The sequence below is a fragment of the Mustelus asterias genome, chromosome 1, assembly GCF_964213995.1.
Source record: "Mustelus asterias chromosome 1, sMusAst1.hap1.1, whole genome shotgun sequence".
Classification (NCBI taxonomy): domain Eukaryota; kingdom Metazoa; phylum Chordata; class Chondrichthyes; order Carcharhiniformes; family Triakidae; genus Mustelus; species Mustelus asterias.
This window is the reverse complement of record NC_135801.1, coordinates 20,336,211-20,359,089: the sequence shown is the minus strand read 5'-3', so window position 1 is coordinate 20,359,089 and position 22,879 is coordinate 20,336,211. Positions and strand designations below refer to the sequence as shown.

Below are 22,879 nucleotides of genomic sequence, written 5' to 3'. Positions count from 1 at the left end.
TTTAGCATGTTAGCACCCTAGAATGCACCGCCATTATCAAATTTGAAGTTGCTTTGTGATGAAACAGAGACAATAGAAGCAGGAGTAGGCCATTTGGCCCTTCGCGTCTGCTCCACCATTCATTATCATATCATGGCTGATCATCAAATTCAATATCCTGATATCGCCTCCCCCCACTCCCGCCAATATCCCTTGATCACTTTAACCCTAAAAGCTATATCCAATTCCTTCTTGAAATCACACATTTAGGCTTTGTGTGGTAGTTTTGGTTGCTTCCCCTCCCTCCAATACCATCCAGTCTGCCTCATTTTCCAACTGCTCCACTAACCTATGAGGAGCACTTCTTGCTGAGGTTGCGCAGAGGACGTTGTATTCGCAGCTGCTTTTATTTTCTTTCAGAAGAGGGTGTTTTCCTCTGCAGTCCTTTTTATTGTCAACCATCTGCTCCAAGTGCTTTCTTTTTGGTGACTACAGCTCAACCTTCAACCCCATTCCTACGAAATTCATCTCCAAACTCCATGACCTGGGCCTCCACTCCTCCCTCTGCAACTGGATCCTGAACTTCCTAACTCGCAGACCACAATCGAGAAGGATAGGCAACAACACCTCCTCCACGATTATCCTCAACACCGGTGCCCTACAAGGCTGTGTTCTCAGCCCTCTACTATACTCCTTATACACCTATGACTGTGTGGCCAAATTGTCCTCCAACTCGATTTTCAAGTTTGCTGATGACACCACCGTGGTGGGTCGGACCTCAAACAATGACGAGACGGAGTATAGGAATGAGAGAGAATCTGGTGAACTGGTGCAGCAACAATAATCTCTTCCCTCAATGTCAACAAAATGAAAGGGATTGTCATCGACTTCAGGGAGCGTAGAGGAGAACATGCCCCTGTCTACAACAATGGGGATGAAATGGAAAGGGTCGAGAGCTTCAAGTTTTTAGGTGTTCAGATCACCAACAACCTATTCTAGTCCCCCGCCATGCTGACATTATAGTTAAGAAAGCCCACCAGCACCTCTACTTTCTCAGAAGACTAAGGAAATTTGACATGTCAGCTACGACTCTCTCCAACTTTTACAGATGCACAATAGAAAGCATTCTTTCTGGTTGTGTCACAGCTTGGTATGGCTCCTGCTTTGCCCAAGACCGCAAGGAACTATAAAAGGTCGTGAATGTAGCCCAATCCATCACGCAAACCAGCCTCCCATCCGTTGACTCTGTCTACACTTCCTGCTGCCTCGGCAAAGCAGCCAGCATAATTAAGGATCCCACACACCCGGACATTCTCTCTTCCACCTTCTTCTGTCGGGAAAAAGATACAAAAGTCTGAAGTCGTGTACCAACCGACTCCAGAACTACTGCTTCCCTGCTGCCAGGACCTACCTTGCATTAAGTTGATCGTTCTCTACACCCTAGCTAAGATTGTAACACTACATTCTGTACTCGTTCATTTCCTTCTCTATGAATGGTATGCTTTGTCTGCATAGTGCGCACGAAACAATACTTTTCACTGTATGTTAATACATGTGACAATAATAAATCAGATCAAAATGTCTTCAGTCTCTAAGGAGAGGGAATAAACTTTCTGCAATGTCATGATGATGACACAATTGAAGAGAACAGAGGGGGTTTCCAATCAGAACCACAATCTTCTCAAAATGTAAAGATATCAAAGGAAATAAATCAAAAAGCAAAACCTTTGACATCCGACCATTTGTCAGTTAAAATACTCTTGCATTGTTTCCTGAACAGTCGTCTTTCCGTTTCTTGTGTTGTTTCACTAGATTCTCAATTCAAGTTCAGATACGATCAATAAAAGCAGCATCTCCCCAGTGCACGTTGCTAATCATTTGCTTTGCCACCTACTTGTGCCAGGTAAGCTCAGCACCCCTTAACCTTCGACATGTCCAAAAATGCAACCGCCTCGGGTCACTGTCTGTGTGGAGTTTGCACATTCTTCCCGTGCCTGAATGGGTTTCTTCCGGGTGCTCCGGTTTCCTCCCACAGCCCAAAGATGTGCAGGTTAGGTGGATTGGCCATGCTAAATTAACCCTAGTGTCAGGGGGATTAGCAGAGTAAATATGTGGGGTTACGGGAATAAGGTCTGGGTGGGATTGGAGTTGGTGCAGACTCGATGGACTGAATGGCCTCCTTCTGCACTGTAGGGATTCTATGCTAGTTAACCACAAAGTAGAAAATGGACACCATCGGAACTGATGTGTTCAACTGACCAATTTGAAAAAGGATTGCCAGATACAAGCGGGGTCCTGCAAAATATTTGAGGTCAAATTAATTTCTTTATTGAAACTGCACTTCAGAATTTCTAGCCACTCTTTCACCAAAGAGTTGAACAGAATCAATACCCCTCGCTCTGCGAACAGTTACAATAAGTTACCCATGGGTAAAAGTAGGTTTAGGAATATTAATACAAATTTTGTCGAAAGTCTGGCCTTGTGACTTGTTTATGGTCAGAGAAGATGAGACGTGAATCGGGAACTCTGCTCCCCAAGTTGAAATAGCAGGTTTACAACTAATGGACTCTATAAGCACTCTATTTCCTTCACCATTTGCCTGTTATAACTTTAGCATCGATCATTAAAGTAAAAAGCTTTCTAACTGCCAGTCCTGTTCCATGACCAGTTTCTTTCCCGCATTGTAACTGCTCCTTCCTGCAGTCGAACTTTGTGAAGTGGCACGCCCATTGGAATTGGACTGGATAGAAACTCTGGAAAGTGTAGACCCAGCGTGTCAAACCTGTTCTTGGGGACGGGGTGGCAGTGGCATTTCAATGTTTCTCTCGCATGGGGTGGGGTTGCAATGAGCAAATTTCAGAAAGATGCATTTTGGCACGACATTGAACATAAATTTCAAAACAGCTGATTTATGAAAAGAAACTATGCTGAGCAAAACACAAAATCACAACAGTAAATTCAGAATTTAAAAATTAGCAATAATTCAAGACGACCATTTTAGTGTGCAAGGGTAAGTGTCATGGGCATTCACACTTCCCTCCCTCCCCCTTGCACACACGCCCACTCACCCCACCCCTTGCCCGTGCCTGCTCTAAAGTGACAGCTTATTTATTAGTCACAAGTAAGGTTTACATTAACACTGCAATGAAGTTGCTGTGAAATTCCCCTACCCTCACCTCTACCTCACCCCTATGAGTGCGCCTCCCCCTCATGTGTGCTGGCTCCACCGTGTAGGCTCACCCTGCCTCGTGCCCCGTGTGCATTCGCCTGATTGGGCCGTGCCCCCATGTGCATTTGCCCTGCCGTGCTGCCCCCCCTGCCCTTGTTTGCCCCGCCAGTGCTCGCCCCACCCTGCACCCGGGTATGCGCTGCTCACCATACCCCCCTCGCTCATTCAATAAGCCTAGCAGCAGCCATCTTGGGACAGAATTATTGGAGGAACTGGCACTAGAAATAATCGTTAAACTCACTGAGCCGCGTTGCCGACATTGTCAACAATTCTTCCTGGGGCCACGTGGAGGGGCAATGCGGCCCACGGGTTGGACAAGCCTTGAACAGAGTGTGACCATCTTCAGCTGTGGATCAGTGTTGAAGTATCATTTTAATTTGCCTGAGAGCTTCCCTCATTTTTTACATTCAAATATCAATATAAAAATAAATTTGATTTTAGAGGGGGGTTGAGAAAGAGATGGAAAGAAGCTTAAAATATATTAAATGCCTAACAATTAAATCTGAAGGAATGAGTCACCACACTTGGAAATGTAAATTCCCTGTGCCAGAGAGGCTATTTGGATGATTTACAGTATTCTTCAAAATTCACTTTTATGTAGTCTAGCCTTAATTCATTTCTGGCACATTTGGTTGATAACTGTCACAATTTGATGGCCCAAATCTTCCAATCAGCATTGGAACCACTTTGTCTGACGCTGATCAGACAGGAAACTACCCAGTTACCTGGATATGATTTTTCTGGCCAAACCTCTGATCCACCATGCCCAGAACTCTCCCAGTACAGGGATCATTCGATAGAGCAGCTAAGAGAGTCGGCATGGCAGCCGTACCCCCCCCCTCCCCTCTCCCCAGATCGCTCTACCTTAAACTTGAAACAGAAGTTGCCAGAACCAATTTCCCTGCACTAGAGAGCTGTAGCCATCTCTCTTCCTGATTCACTTGTGCTCAGATCCTAATTTGCTTTTTTTCTTTTACTTCTATATTAAAATGGGAGGTTTGTTGAAATTGTGACAGAGTGGGGAAGGGATTGTTAAGACTCCCCTTGGTCCATTCCTTCCTAGTGGCTGCCAACCCCCTCCCACCTTTACCCCCTCTATAAAAATACAAGTCTGAAAGAATCCAAAAAAAAGGGAAAGGAAAGGGGGCAAAATAGAACATAGAACATTGAACAGTACAGCACAGAACAGGCCCTTCGGCCCACGATGTTGTGCCGAGCTTTATCTATGTGGCAAAAATGTGGCAACTATTCATTGACTCCAAAGTTCTGAGGTTCTGCCCTGAAGAAAATTTTTTCTATTTCTTTCTTTCTCACATCAACAAAGGGAATGTGTTTTTTTTGCTTTCAATTCTGTTACCAATTAAGTGCCAATTAAGTTTTGGGTTAACCAATTAAACTAAATTAAATTGAGGGACAAACTAAAAAGGGCAGCCCCTTAAAGGGCCTGAACAAAAATTACAAATAAAATTTTAAAACATCGAATCTAAATGTGATTTAAGGGTCGATAAGGCACCCTGGTCCCTACAGTGCCCAATGAGCACTGGAGGCCTCGATGGTGCCTGCAGACACTGCATGCTCCCTCTCCAGGGACACCTGGTTGTAAATGTAGCTGCGCTAGAGGGGAAGACAGTGTGGTCAGGAGACCCCCTTAGTCGCCTGCTGCCTGAGCCTATTGATGGCAGGTGTGACGATGCCCAGGAGCATGTTCATGAGGAGGCCCCCCTCCTGCCCCCCACCTCCCCCACACACCGGTGATGCCCATAGATCAGGAGCATGGGGCTGAAGTGCAAACAAATCAGTAACGAGAGATTTTTCAACTAAGTAGGGAGTGCAGTCTATAACAACTCACATAATCACGGTTCACTGTCTGCACAAGGCCACAAAATGGGCAAGCATGCAAGTTCCCTCCATACTCCTATCCTTTCTACTCCATAATTGCAGCTCCTCCAATAGTAGACCCAGAAGGAAATAGCAGTAAAACAGGGAAATAAGAATACTGATCCAAACTGTTTTTCCTTCTGGGAGATTCTGTCTCTGAAGTTGGAAGAGCTGGGGCAGCAACATAGGAGAGACAGAATCTACGATTGGAGGAGCAGCTCCTCAGAGATTCTGTCTGTCTGTCTCTCACACTCGCTGCTTCCCTCAAACTCTGCTTGTTTTCTCCTGCACTCAATAAGATGCCTGCAATTGTCAGCCCCCGGAGGAGCCACCATGTAAGGCAGTATACAAGGGCAGATTTTTTTTGTCCGTCTTTCCTTTCTCGTGGGCCACTTGTGGCATTTTGGGGGGGGGCGAATCTGCCACTCTTGTGTATTTTCACCCTGGTTACATGCCACCTGCTTTTTCATTATTGGCTGCAGCTTGGACATGCATTGCTTTGGGCTTGGGGAATGATGTTGGCAGTGGGGTAGGAGGAGGAACTGGTAGATATTGGCTATTATGAATAACATACATTATTAATGAACAATAAACATTAGTTATGAAATATTTAAAAATGCATTCTTACACTTGGTACCAGCAACTCATGCTTATCTTTTCCTCCTGAGCTGCAGAATTCTTATTCCAAAAGATATTGAATAAGTATGTGGGATACCTCAGCAATGCCTTGAATTCAATATAAAACCATAGAATCCCTACAGTGCAAAAGGAGGCCATTTGGCCCACTGAGTCTGTATTGACTCTTCCAAAATAGCATCGTACCCATTTCCAACACCCTGCCCTATCCCCGTAACCCCACCCATTTACCATGGCTAATCCACCTAACCTACACATCTTGGGAAACGAGGGGCAAGGTTTGAAGGAGATGTACGAGGCAAGTTTCTTTTTACACAGATGGTAGTGGGTGCCTGGAACTCGCTGCCGGGGGAGGTAGTGGAAGCAGATACGATAGTGACTTTTAAGGGGGGCCTTGACAAATACATGAATAGGATGGGAATAGAGGGATATGGTCTCTGGAAGGGTAGGGGGTTTTAGTTCAGTCGGGCAGCATGGTCCGTGCAGGCTTGGAGGGCCGAAGGGCCTACTCCTGTGTTGTAATTTTCTTTGTTCCTTGTCCTTTGTTCTTATTGGCTGATAAATTACTAGTTCCAGAGTTAAATTAGTTGTAACTCGAGTTTGATTGGATAACCTTAAATCCACAAAGATGCATAAATTAATGTTTTAATGTGCCCAGGTAGGGGGATTATTTTAATGAGTTTTCATGCCATTGTCTCGCCATGTATTTTGTTTCAACATCCTTCAATTTGTCACTATTTTTGATATCAAACCTGTTGGATTAGTTTCCTAATGAGCTGTAGGAAAATTCAGCACTTGATGTCATAGAAATCATAGAAACCCTACAGTGCAGAAGGAGGCCGTTCGGCCCATTGAGTCTGCACCGACCACAATCCCACCCAGGCCCTACCCCCACATATTTTACCCGCTAATCCAACTAACCTACACATCCCAGGACTCTAAGGGGCAATTTTTTAACCTGGCCAATCAACCTAACCCGCACATCTTTGGACTGTGGGAGGAAACCGGAGCACCCGGAGGAAACCCACGCAGACATGAGGAGAATGTGCAAACTCCACACAGACAGTGACCCGAGCTGGGAATCGAACCCGGGACCCTGGAGCTGTGAAGCAGCAGTGCTAACCACTGTGCTACCGTGCCGCCGATGTATGTCGAGTATAATGGATACCTGAGAATCATTGCAAGATAAGGGAAGGCAGTGGCCTAGTCGTATTATCGTTAGACTATTAATCCAGAAAGTCAGCTAATGTTCTGGGGACCTAGGTTCGAATCCCACCATGGCAGATGGTGAAATTTGAATTGTGGTAGCGTGGCCGAGCGGTCTAAGGCGCTGGCTTTTTGGAGGCGTGGGTTCGCAGCAAGCTTTCATCTGTTTCTGTAGTGTCATGGTTATCACATTCGACTCGCACGCAAAAGGTCCTCGGTTCGAAACTGGGCAGAAGCACTTTAGGGCAGCACGGTGACACAGCGGTTAGCACTGCTGCCTCACAGCGCCAGGGGCTCGGGTTCGATTCCCAGCTTGGGTTACTGTCTGTGTAGAGTTCACACGTTCTCTCCGTGTCTGCGGGAGTTTCCTCCGGGTGCTCCGGTTTCCTCCCACAGTCCAAAGATGTGCGGCGTTAGGTGGATTGGCCATGCTAAATTGTCCCTTAGTGTCAGGGGGACTAGCTAAGGTAAATGCATGAGGTTATGGGGATAGGGTCTGGGTGGGATTATGGTCGGTACAGACTCGGGCTGAATGGCCTCCTTCTGCACTGTAGGATTCTAGGATGAAGGCAGATAGTTGGGAGGGGCGGGGCACAGGAAAGATGTCCAATGAGGCTTTGTCACCTTTAAGTTCTTTCTTACGCTCGAGTCTCAGTTGCTGCATTATGAATATTTTTTGCACTCTGTCAGGATGTCTAGATTTGTTTAAATTCATACATGGGATGTAGCATCCAGCATTTATTGCCCATCCCTAATTACCCTTGAGAAGGTGGTAATGAATTGCTGCAGTGCATGTGATGTAGTTACACCCACAACAATGTTAGGGAGGGAGTCCCAGGAGTTTTGATTCCGTGACAGTGAAGGAACAGCAGTATAATTCCACGTCAGGATGGTGTGTGATTTTTGAGGGGAACTTGGAGATTGTTGTTGTCCCATGCATCTGTTGCACTTGTCCTTCTGAGTGGTAGAGGTGACTTTGGAAGGTGTTGCCTAAGGAGCCTTGGTGAGTTGCTGCAGTGGCATCTTGGAGATGGCACACACTGCTGCCACTGTGCACAATGGTGGAAGTGGTGGATTGTGTGCCAGTCAAGTGGCTGCTTTGTCCTGCATGGTGTCGAGTTTAAGTGTTGGAGCTATACTCATCCAGGCAAGTGGAGGGTGTTCCGTCGCACTTCTAAGTTGCGCGTTGTAGATGGTGGATAGGCTTTGGGGAGTCAGGAGGTGAGTTACTTAACAATTATGACAAATGCAATCACAGCACATGTATTGATTTATTTGTTACTCAAAGTCATATACATTAAAAAGAGTAACTATAATCTAAATGACATTTTTTTGTTCTATGGATTTATATTATGAAATAGGTAGAAACATTATTTATGTGTGTGTCTATACGTAATACGATTGTGTGTGAGGCACGTGCTGGTGACATGAATTATTTAATCTTATTTAATTACAATGAATTTATATATATATAAAGCAACAGAGGACAGAGATACTGAATTGGGTATTTTGCCATTGCTTCCCAAAAGAAAGGGATGCCACCAACCTCACAGTAAAAATTGAAGTGGTTGACACAGAAGAGTAGGACACAAAGAAGTATTTAAGAGGTTGGTAGTGGTCGGAATAGAAGTGGCACCTGGTGCAGATGGGATGAGTTTGTGGGAAGTAAGAGTGGAACTTCCAGAAGCTCTGACTGCAATCTGCCAGCCTCCTCTGATCTGTGAGTAGTACCAGAGGGCTGGTAGATAGCAGATATTCGATTCCTGGGAAGAAGGATATAGTAATCATAGACCGATTAGCCTAAAGTTGGTGATGGGGAGCTGTTTGAGACGCTAATCCAGGATAAAATTAAGTGGCAGTGGTATATACATATACATAAACTACTGAACATAAAGTTGGAATGAAAAGGCCATGTACCCCATCAAACGTGATTCCTGGACTGTACAAAGCAACTTACTGTCTCGTGGATTCTGCATAATCTGTCATTCTTTACCCTGAGGGAGGCAAACAAAACAGCTGACCAATCACAGGTAGAAGCCCTAAGGAGATAAACTTCAGTGAAATTACTTTCTAACTCTCAAAAAGGAAATTGAATTCTGAGATTGAATACAGTTTTTTAACCTGCCCTATTGAATTCTGAGCAGCTGCACCCACAGAAGCCTTTGAGTTTTATAACAAATCTGATTTACGTGTAATATACTTGGAGCCATCAAACCTTTTTAAATCAAGTTCTGAGCACGACATCAGTCTATAATTTCAACTTCACTGCAAAAATGTAATTAAAATAAATCAGCTGTTACTTTTCAAGCGTGTCCTTACTCGGGTATGTAAGGGAAGGAGTGTTTTAATCTTAATTTAGTGTGTGTAAATTGTAATGCCTTACAGAATGTGACGATATTTCTGACTTGATTGTTTGTCCTGGCTTCTTAGAATATTTTAAAATGGCCCTGTACACCTAATGGTTTCACTCTGATCTGTGGGCGATTGCATGGTTATTGCAGTTCCTGTGAAGAAGTGAGTGTTTATTATTAAACCATCCATTGTATAAGGAGATTAGCAAATCTGGTTCGTGCATTTGTCTCGAAGTGCCATCTTTTTAAAGGTCTCGAAGAAACGATTGAAAGGTTTGTTGCTTTGCTTGTAATGTTGGATTGTATATATTGGCAGCACGGTGGCACAGAGGTTAGCACTGCTGCCTCACAGCACCAGGGACCCGGGTTCAATTCCAGTCTCGGGTGACTGTCTGTGTGGAGTTTGCACATTCTCCCCAAGTCTACGTGGGTTTCCTTCGGGTGCTCCGGTTTCCTCCCATACTCCAAAGATGTGCGGGTTAAATTGATTGGCCGTAGTAAATTGCCCCTCAGTGTCAGGTGGATAAGTGGGGTAATGGGAATAGGGCCTGGGTGGGATTTTGGTCCGTGCAGACTCGATGGGCCAAGTGGCCTCCTCCTGTCGGGCTTCTATGATATATGTAGTGCCTTACCTCTGTCACTGAAATTTAGGGAAAGATACGTTGTTGGAAAATGGACTTAAACTTGAATGTGAGATAGGAAAAATCAAAGTTTTTTAAAAAAACACCTTGGACTTTTATTTGCTTGCTAGTCTTTTACCACAATGTCAGGTCAATGTTGAAATTTAAGAAAAAGATTTTTTTTAAGCACATTTGCCTTTGCATCTCAGCCCAATTATTTGATACAGCCTTAAGTGGCGGCATTCATCATTCTTCCCTCCTCCCACTACCCAACCTGGTTCAGCGAGATGACAGGCCTGAAATAAATGTGCATTAAATCATTTTTTTTTCTCTAAACTCTAAAAAGTACCAGCTGCCAGTTTTCGACTTTATAAAATGATGGTGTTGGCCAAAGGTCACTCGATCAATAGATGTTTCCAGAAGTGTCTAGTGCAAATGTTGTGTGGTGTATTGATGAATTGGCTCTACGTATTAAGTCAAAGGAATTTCTGCGTGGCATTTATTAGATTTTTTTTGTGTGAAAAACACTAAAGGATACCTGAGGGAATATTTTGAATTGTGACTTCATTTTCTGAATCATAGCCAACATTTTGTTTTATTGTTCTAATCTATTTAAACGCAGCAAGATTTTTGTTAGGCCAAAGCCTATTGATATTATGTTTTGTTAACTCATTAATGCATAGAGACTTACAAAATTCTAACCGGACTAGACAGGGTAGATGAAGGGAAGATGTTCCCGGTGGTGGGGGAGTCCAGAACCAGGGGTCACAGTCTGAGGATTCAGGGTAGACCATTTAGGACAGAAGTGAGGAGACATTTCTTCACCCAAAGAGTGGTGAGCCTGTGGAATTCATTGCCACAGGACATAGTTGATGCCAAAAGATTGAATGTATTCCAGAGGCGGCTGGATATAGCACGTGGGGTGAATGGGATCAAAGGTTATGGGGGAAAAAGCAGGATTAGGCTATTGAGTTGGATGATCAACCATGATCGTGATGAAGGACAGACCAGGCTCGAAGGGCCAAATGGCCTCCTCCTGCTCCTATCTACTATATTAATATAATAGAATTTTTTTAAAAAACCTTTTGTCACAGAAGAGTCCACAAGCAATAAATAAAGAATTGAAGTATTCAGCTCGGTGCAGTAGAAGGCAACTACTTGTGTTATCAAAGTATCATTGGAATTTGCCAGCATGAAGCTGCTTGGTTTATCTGGTTCTGCCGACCCTCGGATACAGATTATCCACTTGTTCCACTCCCCCACACCTTTTTAAAATTTCCTTTTTCAGATGCTTTCTAAAAAGTGATTACAGATTCTGTTTCCACTGCTATTTATTTCTAATTCCGTGCCATATCCTAACATCCCTCTGTGCAAGCATAAAATTATCCCACCATCTGTCTTTCTCTTTATTCTTTACGTGATAAATTTATGCTCACTGGCTAACAACTCGATGAACCTTCAGCATGATTCTGTCTTCCCTTCACGTGTTGACCTTGCCACAATCGTAACTTTAGTTGCAAATTTTGACGCAGTTATCATTGTCATCCACTTCCCATATTCAATTTAGCCGACCTGATTCTTGTACATAACTGCATGTTGAAGGCACCAGTTAGATTTCCCAGGATCATTAATATATCTAGTATTTGTAGGTCTAGAAATCTTGTTATCTTTGCTCAGTTGGGGGCACTCATTCCTCTGCATTAGACAGCTATGGGTTCATATGCCATTATAGACTTGCGCATATAATCTCGGCTGATGTATTTCCATTGCAGTATTGATGGATAACTGCATTATAGAAGGGCCTATGTTTCAGATGACATTGAAGCCTCGACTGTTTGCTCTGACAGTGTCACTGGAAAGAACAGAAGGGAGTTCTGAACAACATTCCTCCTTTTATAAACATCAAAATCTAATTATTTTGTCGTTTATTCAATTCTGATGATGGAACTTAACCATGTGGAAATTGGCTGCTGCATTTCTGTAAATAATGGCAGCAGCACTTCAGAAACAATCCATTGGTTGCAAAGTACTCCGGGACATCCTGAGAATGCAATAAAGTGCTTCATAAATTATGCAAGTTTGTTTTTAGCTCTCCACTCGCCCCTCTCACCCTCTTTCTCTGCCATTGACAGAAAGATAATTGATAAGTGGATATCTGTAGCTTTGATTCTGTGCTTATTCTCCTCCCCAGCCCCATGGCCATTTTCCCCCTCTGGATCATCCTTCCAAATACACACCGAGTTAGCACCCAAAGGACAGGTGATGTCCCTATGAGTCTCTGCACCCCCTGTGGTCTGTCAACCGTTTTGACTTAATTTCGCATCTTTCCCATATTCAATTCCAGCATTCGTTGCATTAGAGGCCGTAGTGGTGATGCATTGCCCCACCTTGAGCTCAGTAATTCTGCAATTCGAAGCAGTAATAGTCCGAGCTCATTCCTGTTCACCAGTGGATCCCTCTTCACCTCAAAATTCCATTGTGGACCTTCTTTGGTGACATTGACATCCACAAGTGAGGGAAGAGCAACAGTATCACACTTTCAGTCTTAAAACTAACTACATAATAAATAGTTAAGGCAGTGAAGCTCGGGACCCCATTCTCTTTGGCTGTAACCTTGTGACCATTTTGAACCTTTAGGGAATATTCAATGATCACTCTAGATCTTTTTCCCATTGAAACCTTTAATCTGCATTCGCTGTCACACTATATTCTATTAAACACCCCTGTAATAACTCCATGGAAGCGGAAGTCCCGTCAACAAGTTACTTTATTTACACCATACATCTGTACACAGCCTGCTCTCCAGTTGCTCCCTGCTGAATGCTGGCTGGGAGTCTGACATACCTGCTTTAAATAGGGAGCATGAGGCTCCCTGATTTAACCACCGATTAAGACTCATCAGGTACCTCTTTTTGTGTTTTGATGCTATGAAGGAAACTGGTAGTTAGCCTCCTTCAGTGCAGGGGAAAGAACCCCGCCATGTCCCAGCCAAAAATTGCTGAGTTTTTCCAGAAATAATGAAGAAGTTTAACGCATGTTTCGAACCGGGGACCTTTCGCATGTTGGGCAGACATGATAACCACTACATTACAGAAACAGCTAGCCTACTGCACCTGGTATTCACTAGCGGTCTCCCATCCAAGTACTAACCAGGCCTGAGTCTGCTTAGTTTCTGAGATCAGACGAGATCGGGCGTTTTTAGCCTAGTATGGCTCATCAAGTATCTCTTTTCATTCTCTAGCAAGCCCAACCTCATTAGCCTGGCTGAAGTCATCACAACCCCCTACAGTCATAACTGCACACTTAGTCAAAGGTCCTTTCATAGTTACCAGGAGACCATTGTCTCATCTTATTCAACTCCATTTGTATTTTGTTTCCTTCTAAGGCCCTAACTCCACCACACAATCTTCTACGAATATCAATAACCTGCACCAGACCTTTTTAATAAACAGTCGTGGACCTTGCACTGTACCTGGAGATACCCCATTGGGAAATGATCTTGTTTAAAATCACCCTTTGCTTATGATCCTTTTAGCTAATTAGCAATTCATCTTTTATGCATGGGCATAATCTTAACACCGTCCCTCATCGAAGCCTTTTCAGAGATCCATCTGTTTTAAATACCATTTATTATATTTCCTACAACTGTTCTGAAATTCTCAAATTCTGTTTTAGTTGCAAGTTATTATATTGCTCAGTACTTAACATCAGGGTCTTAGACAGCTATCTCTCTAGTTATGTAATAAAACTTGGGTTTAATCACTTATGGATGAAGGATAACAACACAAGCTTATAATCTATATAAACCATAATCCTCAAAGCCAGTTCATCATGAACAATTTTAAGTTAAATTATCATGGTGTACAAAGTGCAATGTGTCGGGTGGCACAGTGGTTAGCACTGCTGCCTCACGATGCCAGGGACCTGGGTTCGATTCTGGCCTCGGCTGACTGTCTGTGTGGTGTTTGCACATTCTCCCCGTGCCTGCGTGGGTTTCTGCCGGGTGCTCCGGTTTCCGCCCACAGTCCAAAAATGTGCGGGTTACGTTGATTGGCCATGCTAAATTGACGCTAGTGTCAGTGGATAAATATGTGGGGTTATGGGGATAGGGTCTGGGTGGGATTGTAGCCAGTGCAGACTCGATGGGCCAAATGACATCCTCTTGCACTGCAGCGCTTCTATGATTCTATCTTTCATAGAAGGGCACTAACCTCACCATAGCCAGTCTGTATTTGTTCAATGACGGGGAGTTGAAATTTCTGCTGTCTCAGCCAGTTTGACCGTATTATGAACGTACCTTCCGTGGCCATCAAATCCTGGAGAGGAACGCAGACCTGAAGCTTCTGGCCTAGAGGTACAGACTGTGCCACTGCACCACAAGACCTGCCATAATCAGAAGGCAAACACAAACATGTACTTTTTTTCATGTTTAGTTCTAACCAGATTAAATTTAAACATTTAGCAAACCCTGGCACGTATTGGAACATAGTGGAAATCTGGTGTTTGGGCAGGGCCACTGATATCAAATATACCTAAGCCTCACATGGAACAGAACTGAAATCACTTGAGAATTAAAAATCATCTTTGTGTCAACAGTTCCTAATTCTCATGAGGTTCATTACCAATGTGGAGAAGCCATTGGCAAACCAAATGAGGATTTGGGTTGCATTAGAAGAGAGATTGAATAGAAGGCAAAGTATACAATTTTGTACTTGCGAGGCAGCACTAGTGAATTATTGTATCTGTTGTTGGTTTGCTTCTATTCCTTTGGGAAGAATTCCAGCTGAAACACCCGTGGTCACTCGGGCTTAAAAAGCTGGATCTATTCACCTTGGTGAATAAGTAGGCGTCTTGTTGATTTGATTTGAGGTAAATAACAGTTAAAGGGCTAGAACGTATGACATTGACAGATAATTCAATCTGATAGCACAGTGTTGGAGGTGTGTGTGTGACTACATTAGAATGACGGTGACTCTTTTCCCAGAGGTAGATACACCTATGGAATAAGTTGTTGACTTGTACAATTAACAAAACAGCTGAGCCACTTCCTGGCTGGGGCAGGAAAAGCATTTTATATTAAGGTACGTGAAAGGTAGTGGCCTGCCTAAGGGCAGGCCCTCTGTGCAATTCTCCATGTCTCAGTCTTGCACTTTCCTCCTTAGTCTTGTATTTTTAATTTTAAATTGTCTTACTATCATTGTCTTTCTCCCTCTTGGGCCTACTTCCCTCTAATCTCATTCAGCAAGTTCTTATCCTTAGACTTGGTAGGAGGAGAGGTATTCAATACAATTAATGTTACCAGGGAGGCAATGCTTGGTAGACTAACGGGACTGAAGGTGGACAAGTCCCTGGGCCCGGATGGAATGCATCCCAGGGTGCTGAAAGAAATATCAGAGGTAATAGCGGATGCTATTCGTTGGATTCTGGGGTAGTGCCAGCGGATTGGAAAACGGCTAATGTTACGCCGCTGTTTAAAAAAGGAAATAGACAAAAGGCGGGTAACTACAGGCCGGTTAGCTTAATGTCTGTAGTTGGGAAAATGCTGGAATCCATCATTAAAGAAGAAATAGCAGGCCATCTGGATAAGAATGGTTCGATTAAGCAGACGCAGCATGGATTCATGAGGGGAAAGTCGTGCTTGACGAACTTGTTGGATTTTTATGAAGGTGTGACTAGTGCCGTTGACGGAGGGGAACCGGTGGATGCGGTGTTTTTGGATTTCCAAAAGGCCTTTGATAAGGTGCCTCACAAAAGGTTGCTGAAGATGATTGGGTCACACGGAGTTGGGGGTAGGGTCTTAGCGTGGATTGGGGATTGGCTATCCGACAGAAAGCAGAGAGTCAGAATAAATGGGTGCTTTTCTGGTTGGCAGATGGTAACTAGTGGCGTGCCGCAGGGATCGGTACTGGGGCCTCAACTATTTACCATTTATATAGACGATCTGGAGGGGGGGGACTGAGTGTAGGGTAACAAAGTTTGCAGACGACACAAAGATAAGTGGAAAAGTGAATCGTGTGGAGGGCGTAGAAGGTCTGTAGAGAGATTTGGACAGGCTGAGTGAGTGGGCGAGGATCTGGCAGATGGAGTATAACGTTGACAAATGCGAGGTTATTCACTTTGGAGGAAATAATAGCAAATTGGATTATTATCTAAATGGAAAAGAATTACAACATGCTCCTGTGCAAAGGGACCTGGGGGTCCTTGTGCATGAGACGCAAAAACCCAGTCTGTAGGTGCAACAGGTGATCAAGAAGGCAAATGGGATGTTGGCCTATATCGCAAGGGGGATAGAATATAAAAGCAGAGATGTCTTGCTGCATCGGTACAGGGCATTGGTGAGGCTGCAGCTGGAATACTGTGTGCAGTATTGGTCCCCTTATTTGCGGAAGGATATATTGGCCTTGGAGGGAGTGCAGAGAAGGTTCACCAGGTTGATACCAGAGATGAGGGGTGTTGATTATAAGGAGAGAGTGAGCAGATTGGGTTTGTACTCGTTGGAATTTAGAAGGCTGAGGGGGGATCTTATAGAGACCTATAAGATAATGAAGGGGCTGGATAGGGTAGAGCTGGAGAGATTCTTTCCACTTAGAAAGGAAACTAGAACTAGAGGGCACAGCCTCAAAATAAAGGGGGGTCAGTTTAGGACAGAGTTGAGGAGGAACTTCTTCTCTGAGGGTGGTGAATCTCTGGAATTCTCTGCCCACTGAAGTGGTGGAGGCTACCTCATTGAATATGTTTAAATCACGGATAGAAGGATTCCTGATCGGTAAGGGAATTAGGGATTATGGGGATCAGGCGGGTAAGTGGAACTGATCCACTTCAGATCAGCCATGATCTTATTGAATGGCGGGGCAGGCTCGAGGGGCTAAATGGCCTACTCCTGCTCCTATTTCTTATGTTCTTGTGACTGTGGCAAATCCGACCTTGTTGCCTTTTCTTGATGATATTCATGAACGATCCTTCTTCCTCCATCATCCTGAGAACTTCTTCATTGTTCTTGTGTTCTCTGCAATGACAGGCACCATTCTCCTCCACAAACATGTTTAACAACCTTTGAGTCTTGGACGTCCACCTTTCCCAACTCCACATTCCAGCCTTGTACAGCAAGACACTCCAGTCCTGATCATTCTTAACTCCTCGACTTATTCCTGTGCTTAATAAATCATTGGAGAATGCAGAGAAAACTAAATGAGGAACTGAAAAGGGATACTGACCAGGCAAGGGAGAGTGAGTGGACACACAGTCTTGAGATCTCCTGCGTCTCCTTCAATCACCCGAAGATGATGGAGAGCGATTTTCCAGATTTTGTTTCCTCAGATGGCCTTTACCTTTTAACCTTCTTTGTTTCCCCTCTCTCAAAAGATTACGTGGCTGTGCTTGGTGGGAGTTGTCTTACCTCTTCATGCACCTGAGACCCGTGGAACAGTTTTGACGGGTCAGATTGTGTGTCTCTTGCCTGTCATTTTAGTATGTTTGTTTGCTCCATTATTATGGCTCCATGTAAGGAGGGACCTTTACAGAGCATGCATGTGGACAGGTAGACCCGGCCACACAGGCTGTGGTTTTGCTATCACATCAGCATCTGAGACATTCAAGGATCTCGCTACAATGTATTTGGATCTCCTCCGCTTGAATTTTCTGGATGAAACAATCGTTTTCTCACTGCAAGATGCATTGAAATTTGCAACGGATTCCTGTAATACTGAGAAAACATCAAGCAAGAAGCTAGAAAATAAAACCTGAATGTGTACAAAATGGTTGTAAGACTTAATATACGCAGCCTGCATGAAGTTCAAGCACTGGCTGACTGTAAAATCCAGGGGCAGAACTGAGACTTAAAATTACTCATACACGACAAATTCAAAATGGAAAAAATCTTTTGGTTTGGAAATCTCTCGCATATAGTTTACAACAAAAGCTGTGAAGCATTCTTGAATAGGGTTTGAATTGCATTTGCCCTCAGTCGTACATTTGTTTTTGATGAGGGAAGGGGGGTTTGAAACTGCTAAATGTTTAAATTTAACCTGCGTTAGAACTAAACATGAAAACAGTACATCTTTGTGTTTGCCTTCTGATTATGGCAGGTCTTATGGTGCAGTGGCACAGTCTGTACCTCTGAGCCAGAAGCTTCAGGCCCGAGTTCCACTCCAGGATTTGATGGCCACAGAAGGTATGTTCATAACACTGCCAAACTGGCTGAGTGTCAATCTGCAAATCTTTCCAATATAGCAGGAGAGACTCCTGGTCGGCCATGCTTAAAGTGAAGTGTCTTCATCGAGGTATAGCCTCTGGCCTCATGCTAGCGACCTGTCTGAGGAGAAATAAGCTATGGAGAACAGACATAAGCATGTTCTTTATCTGCTACAAGCATCTCTTGAATTGGGAACTCTTTTGAGTAGAATTGCATTAGATTTGCTTAACACCATACTTGCTTTCACACTCTTTTATGGTAAATTGCCCCTTAGTGTTGGGGGATTAGCAGGGTAAATATGTGGGGTTGCAGGGATAGGGTTTGGGTGGGATGGTTGTCAGTGCAGGCTCAATGGACTGAATGGCCTCCTTCTGCACTGTAAGGATTCTATGACTTCAGGGGCCAAATTCTCAGTTGGATGGGGAGGCACATTTTGGTGTATGAATGGCACTTGCACGAATTGAAGGAAATCTGATTTTTCTTCCGCTGTGTTCCCAACCCCGCGCCATTTCCTCTGGCCATTTTACCAGTCAGGAATGCCTAGTCTGCAAAATGCATACCCACCCCCGCTGAGATTGGGTTCCTTAATTAAAATGGGGGACGGGTATCAGATTTCCTCTGCACCATTTTCATGCAGTGGTGAAAGGTTTTGGAAGCCGATTAATAGCTTGTCAGGTTTGAGAGTTCATGAAGAAACTTCATTCATCAACTGAATAGGGGCGGCACGGTAGCACAGTGGTTAGCACTGCTGCTTCACAGCTCCAGAGACCTGGGTTCGATTCCCGGTCTGGGTCACTGTCTGTGTGGAGTTTGCACATTCCCCTCGTGTCTGCGTGGGTTTCCTCCGGGTGCTCCGGTTTCCTCCCACAGTCCAAAGATGTGCGGGTTAGGTTGATTGGCCATGCTAAAATTGTCCCTTAGTGTCCTGAGATGCGTAGGTTAGAGGGATTAGTGGGTAAATGTATAGGGATATGGGGGTAGGGCCTGGGTGGGATTGTGGTCGGTGCAGACTCGATGGGCCGAATGGCCTCTTTCTGTACTGTAGGGTTTCTATGAATGATTTCTATGAAAAACCTGCTGAGGAGGTAGAACATTCTTAAAAAGTAAGTGTAAAATATCTTGACACCTTAAGATGTCAATATTAGGTGCTGATTGTAATCTATGTGCTTTTAATGCAGTGTTTCATTATAGCGGCCTGTCCTGCAAAGCTAAGTTGGCACTAACATTGACCAGTATTGTGTAATTGTTTGCATGCATTGCAGTACTTTTCCAATGGAGAAAGTGCCATAATGCATTAAAAAATCTTTTACAAAAATGACCACTGCTGTTATGGTTTTGTGCTCTGATTTAATTGGACTGGCAAATATAGCTGCTTAAAAAAACATCCTGCTTCTGACATAGAAAAAAATTATCTGCACCTGCTTCCCCCTCTAGATTCACAGGTGTTCTACTTTTAAATGGAAATAAATATCTGTTTTGTCAGTGGAGCTGGAAGCTTTTGTTATGGTAGCTGCTCCATTATGAATACTTGGCTGGGATCCAAAAGCTTCAGCTCGGCAGATATTTTTATTGATGCAAGAACCATTGAAACTTCTACAAACCTGTAATACTGGAATATTGCTTTGTGGTTTCTTACAAACTTAATAGGCATTTAAAGGATTACAACTTTCTCTGGGATTTTTTGATCCAGTGTCAAGACGATGAACTTGAATTCAGAGTTTTCTTTGACTGTTCGATGTTTAATGTTTTTCCAGTAGTTTTGAAATAATTCCCATTACTATAGCATGATTTCTGCAAACTGCACATACTGCAGACTGGATAAGTGGCTATAGAGGATACATGGGGAGCATAGAGTTGTCATAAAAGGTTGGGGGTGGTATAGGAGAATCTGAGGGGGTGTGGGGTGATGAAAAGTGAGATGGTATGAAATGGCATGTGGGGTGAGTTGGAGCAGCAGGGGGAGCAGTTGAGGTCTGTGGGTTTGTTGGGTGCTGCTGTGCTGGAGAACCAAAATAAGCCTTTTAACCTTTACATCTACCTGCCATTGCATCTCTCAAAATGCATTGTGAACCCAACTCCTGTGTGAAAAGACAAAAGAAATTGTAAAGTCACGCGTGTGCATTTTGCAAGCCATGAAAGTGCGGAAGTTGTGTTTTCCGGAGGTCCAGATGTAAATCTGGGCTTATGAATTCAATAAAACCTTGGGTTGGATTTTTCTGTCCAAGGTGATGGCAGTGCTTGCTACTGAACTTTTGAAGAAAGCTGCCCACAAAGAGCTAGTGATCCCTGCGGCACAGAGCTTTCCTTTTCCGACAGCAGTTTAAATCTGACCTCAAGCCAAGGGGATCCCCTGGCACGCAGGAGGAATGCTGCCAGCAGCCAATGAGTTTGCAGTATTTTCACAGACAGCAAACCAGAAGTTAAAAACACTGTGGGCGGGATTTTACAGGCTGGCTCGGGTGAGACCGGAAATTCCCGTCTGAGGTCAACGGAGATTTCCGTTGTCAGACCCTCACCTGCTCCAACTCCGTGGCGGGCGAGGTTGTAGCGTTCCAGCCAATATGTCTTCAGCGTTATAATTCAAACTTTCAGAGAGTGAAGTAAATGATTGGTTATGGATTAAGATAGAAGCTGAAATATTATAACTTTTCTGAAAATGGCATTTCTTTCAACCTAATGACAAAGAGAGCAATTTGCAAATATGAAGCTGGATATTCAAAATTATTGATGGTGGTTGGCAGTGATTATGAGGTTAGTCCACTGTTTAAAAATCTATTTACACCTCAATCAGCCAGGTGTAACTTGTTAAGGGCACTTACTGTGAGACTAAAATGTAGATGTGGAGGATTTCATCAATTAATTGTTAAGGATTGCTCTCGTGAAAGAAGGGGAGTGGTGTTATCTCAACAGTGCACCCTCTGAAGGAGTTTTAAATCTGATTCCGGATTTCTGTGTTATTCTGCACATGTGTGGACTCCCAAGGTTTCTGCCAGTTTCAGCTAAGTAATAACAGTGATAGCAAAATCTGGACCCTTGTCATAGACAAGAAGCTCTGTATGACTTTTAGTGCATGATGGAGATTTATGCAATTTGAGAACTGCTCAAAAAAGAGATGCTGTTGAAGCTTACCATCTTGCACTCATCAGGACAGATGCATCAATACCAAATTTCAAATGAATGCGAGATGAAAAGCTTGGACAGCTTGACTCATTTTTCAGCAATATGACCATTTTTCAGCAAGCGACTATTCATTGTCAATTGGTTATGTAAAAAAAATGGTAAATTTGACTTCCAATAGTGAAGAGTTGGTGAATTTTTAAAAAAGGAAGCTTAGAATTTAATTTGTACCAATTCCCATGATCACCAAAGCAGAATTTCATGATGCCGCATTCGGAAGTTTCTTACTCAAAATGTACATTCTCTCTTTGGCTTTAACTGGCATTGGAAAAAGGGCGTAAACTATTAAATTGTAATATTTGGGTTTGTGTGACAGGTTGGCTCAGTACACTTGCTTCAATGTGTATTTAGATTTCTGATTGACTTATCTTTACATCCCTTTAAATTGGAACCAGCCTGAAACATCGTGTAGCTTCGCAGGTGAGGAAAAGTCAACTTGAATGTACATAATTCATGGGAAAGTAAGAAGTGTTTGCCTGAACCAAAACCCCTCATTGGTGATTGCATTCACCATTTTACCCTTTTAATCGTCAACATACTTTCCGACCGTTGAAAATTTAAATACCAGATTGACTCTGATACAGCTCAATCATTTGAATGCTAATCCTACATTGTTCAGGTTACTGGACACTTCACAAAGAATCACAGACATCTATGGTGCAGAAGGAGGCCATTCGACCCATTGAGTCTGCAGCGACAACAATCCCACCTAGCCCTATCCCCGTTACCCCGCTAATCCCTCTAACCTACACATCTTGGGACACAAAGGGGCAATTTAGCATGGCCAATGCACCTAACCCGCACATCTTTGGATTGGGGGAGGAAACCAGAGCACCCGGAGGAAACCCACGCAGACACGGAGAGAACAAGCAAACTGCCACACAGACAGTGACCCAAGCCGGGAATCGAACCCATGTCCCCCGGAGCTTTTTGCAGCCCTCTGAGCTTAACATTGGTTTTAGTAGCTTCAGACCTGAGCTCCCATTTTCTCTTGGAAAGTAGGTGCCGGAAATGTAGGATGGATGCACAGCACTACTAAGAATGGGGTAGGTGCAGGCAGTTGCCCGAGTTGAGGATCCCATATTATAATATGGCAGATGTGGTGGTTTGTGCCTCAGGTGTGGCAGGTAGAACTGAACACAATGCTGCTGATGTGTCAGACTAGAGTTTTTGTATAGCTGCAGCAAACTGTCCTCTCCTTTATAGGAGGGAGAGGGGAATCTGAAAACTACAGACCAATTAACCTGACACCCAGGTCCATTTGTACGTCAACATTTCTCTAACTATCACCATTGAAATCATTCTCTGCCATTCCGTTTCTCCATCCAAAATGGATATCTTCACATTTATCCTCATTTTGCTACATCTACCATGTATTTGCTCACACGCTCAACTTGTCTGAATCATCTTGAAGCCTCTTCACTTCTTCCACACATTGTGTAATGTTCACCGTGTGGAAGGGTTGATACTTTCCAGTCGGAGATTTTTCTACTCTGAATCCTCACCCCGGTCTGTTTAGCTGCTAACCTGGTGTCTGTGATTGCGCTAATGCGGGCCTCTGGTGCACTTCCTGTTGCTCCCTGCTGCTCGTACTTCTTGTTTGTATTTTATT

The 22,879-nt window shown here is 43.8% G+C and overlaps 1 protein-coding gene and 1 pseudogene across 3 annotated transcripts in view; one reads left to right on the top strand and one right to left on the bottom strand.

Moving 5' to 3' along the window:
* LOC144492104 (serine/threonine-protein phosphatase 2A 55 kDa regulatory subunit B gamma isoform) overlaps positions 1–22,879 on the top strand; it is a 348,625-nt gene that overhangs the window by 59,034 nt on the left and 266,712 nt on the right. The window lies entirely within an intron of this gene.
* On the bottom strand, positions 13,002–13,120 carry LOC144501484 (5S ribosomal RNA; annotated as a pseudogene).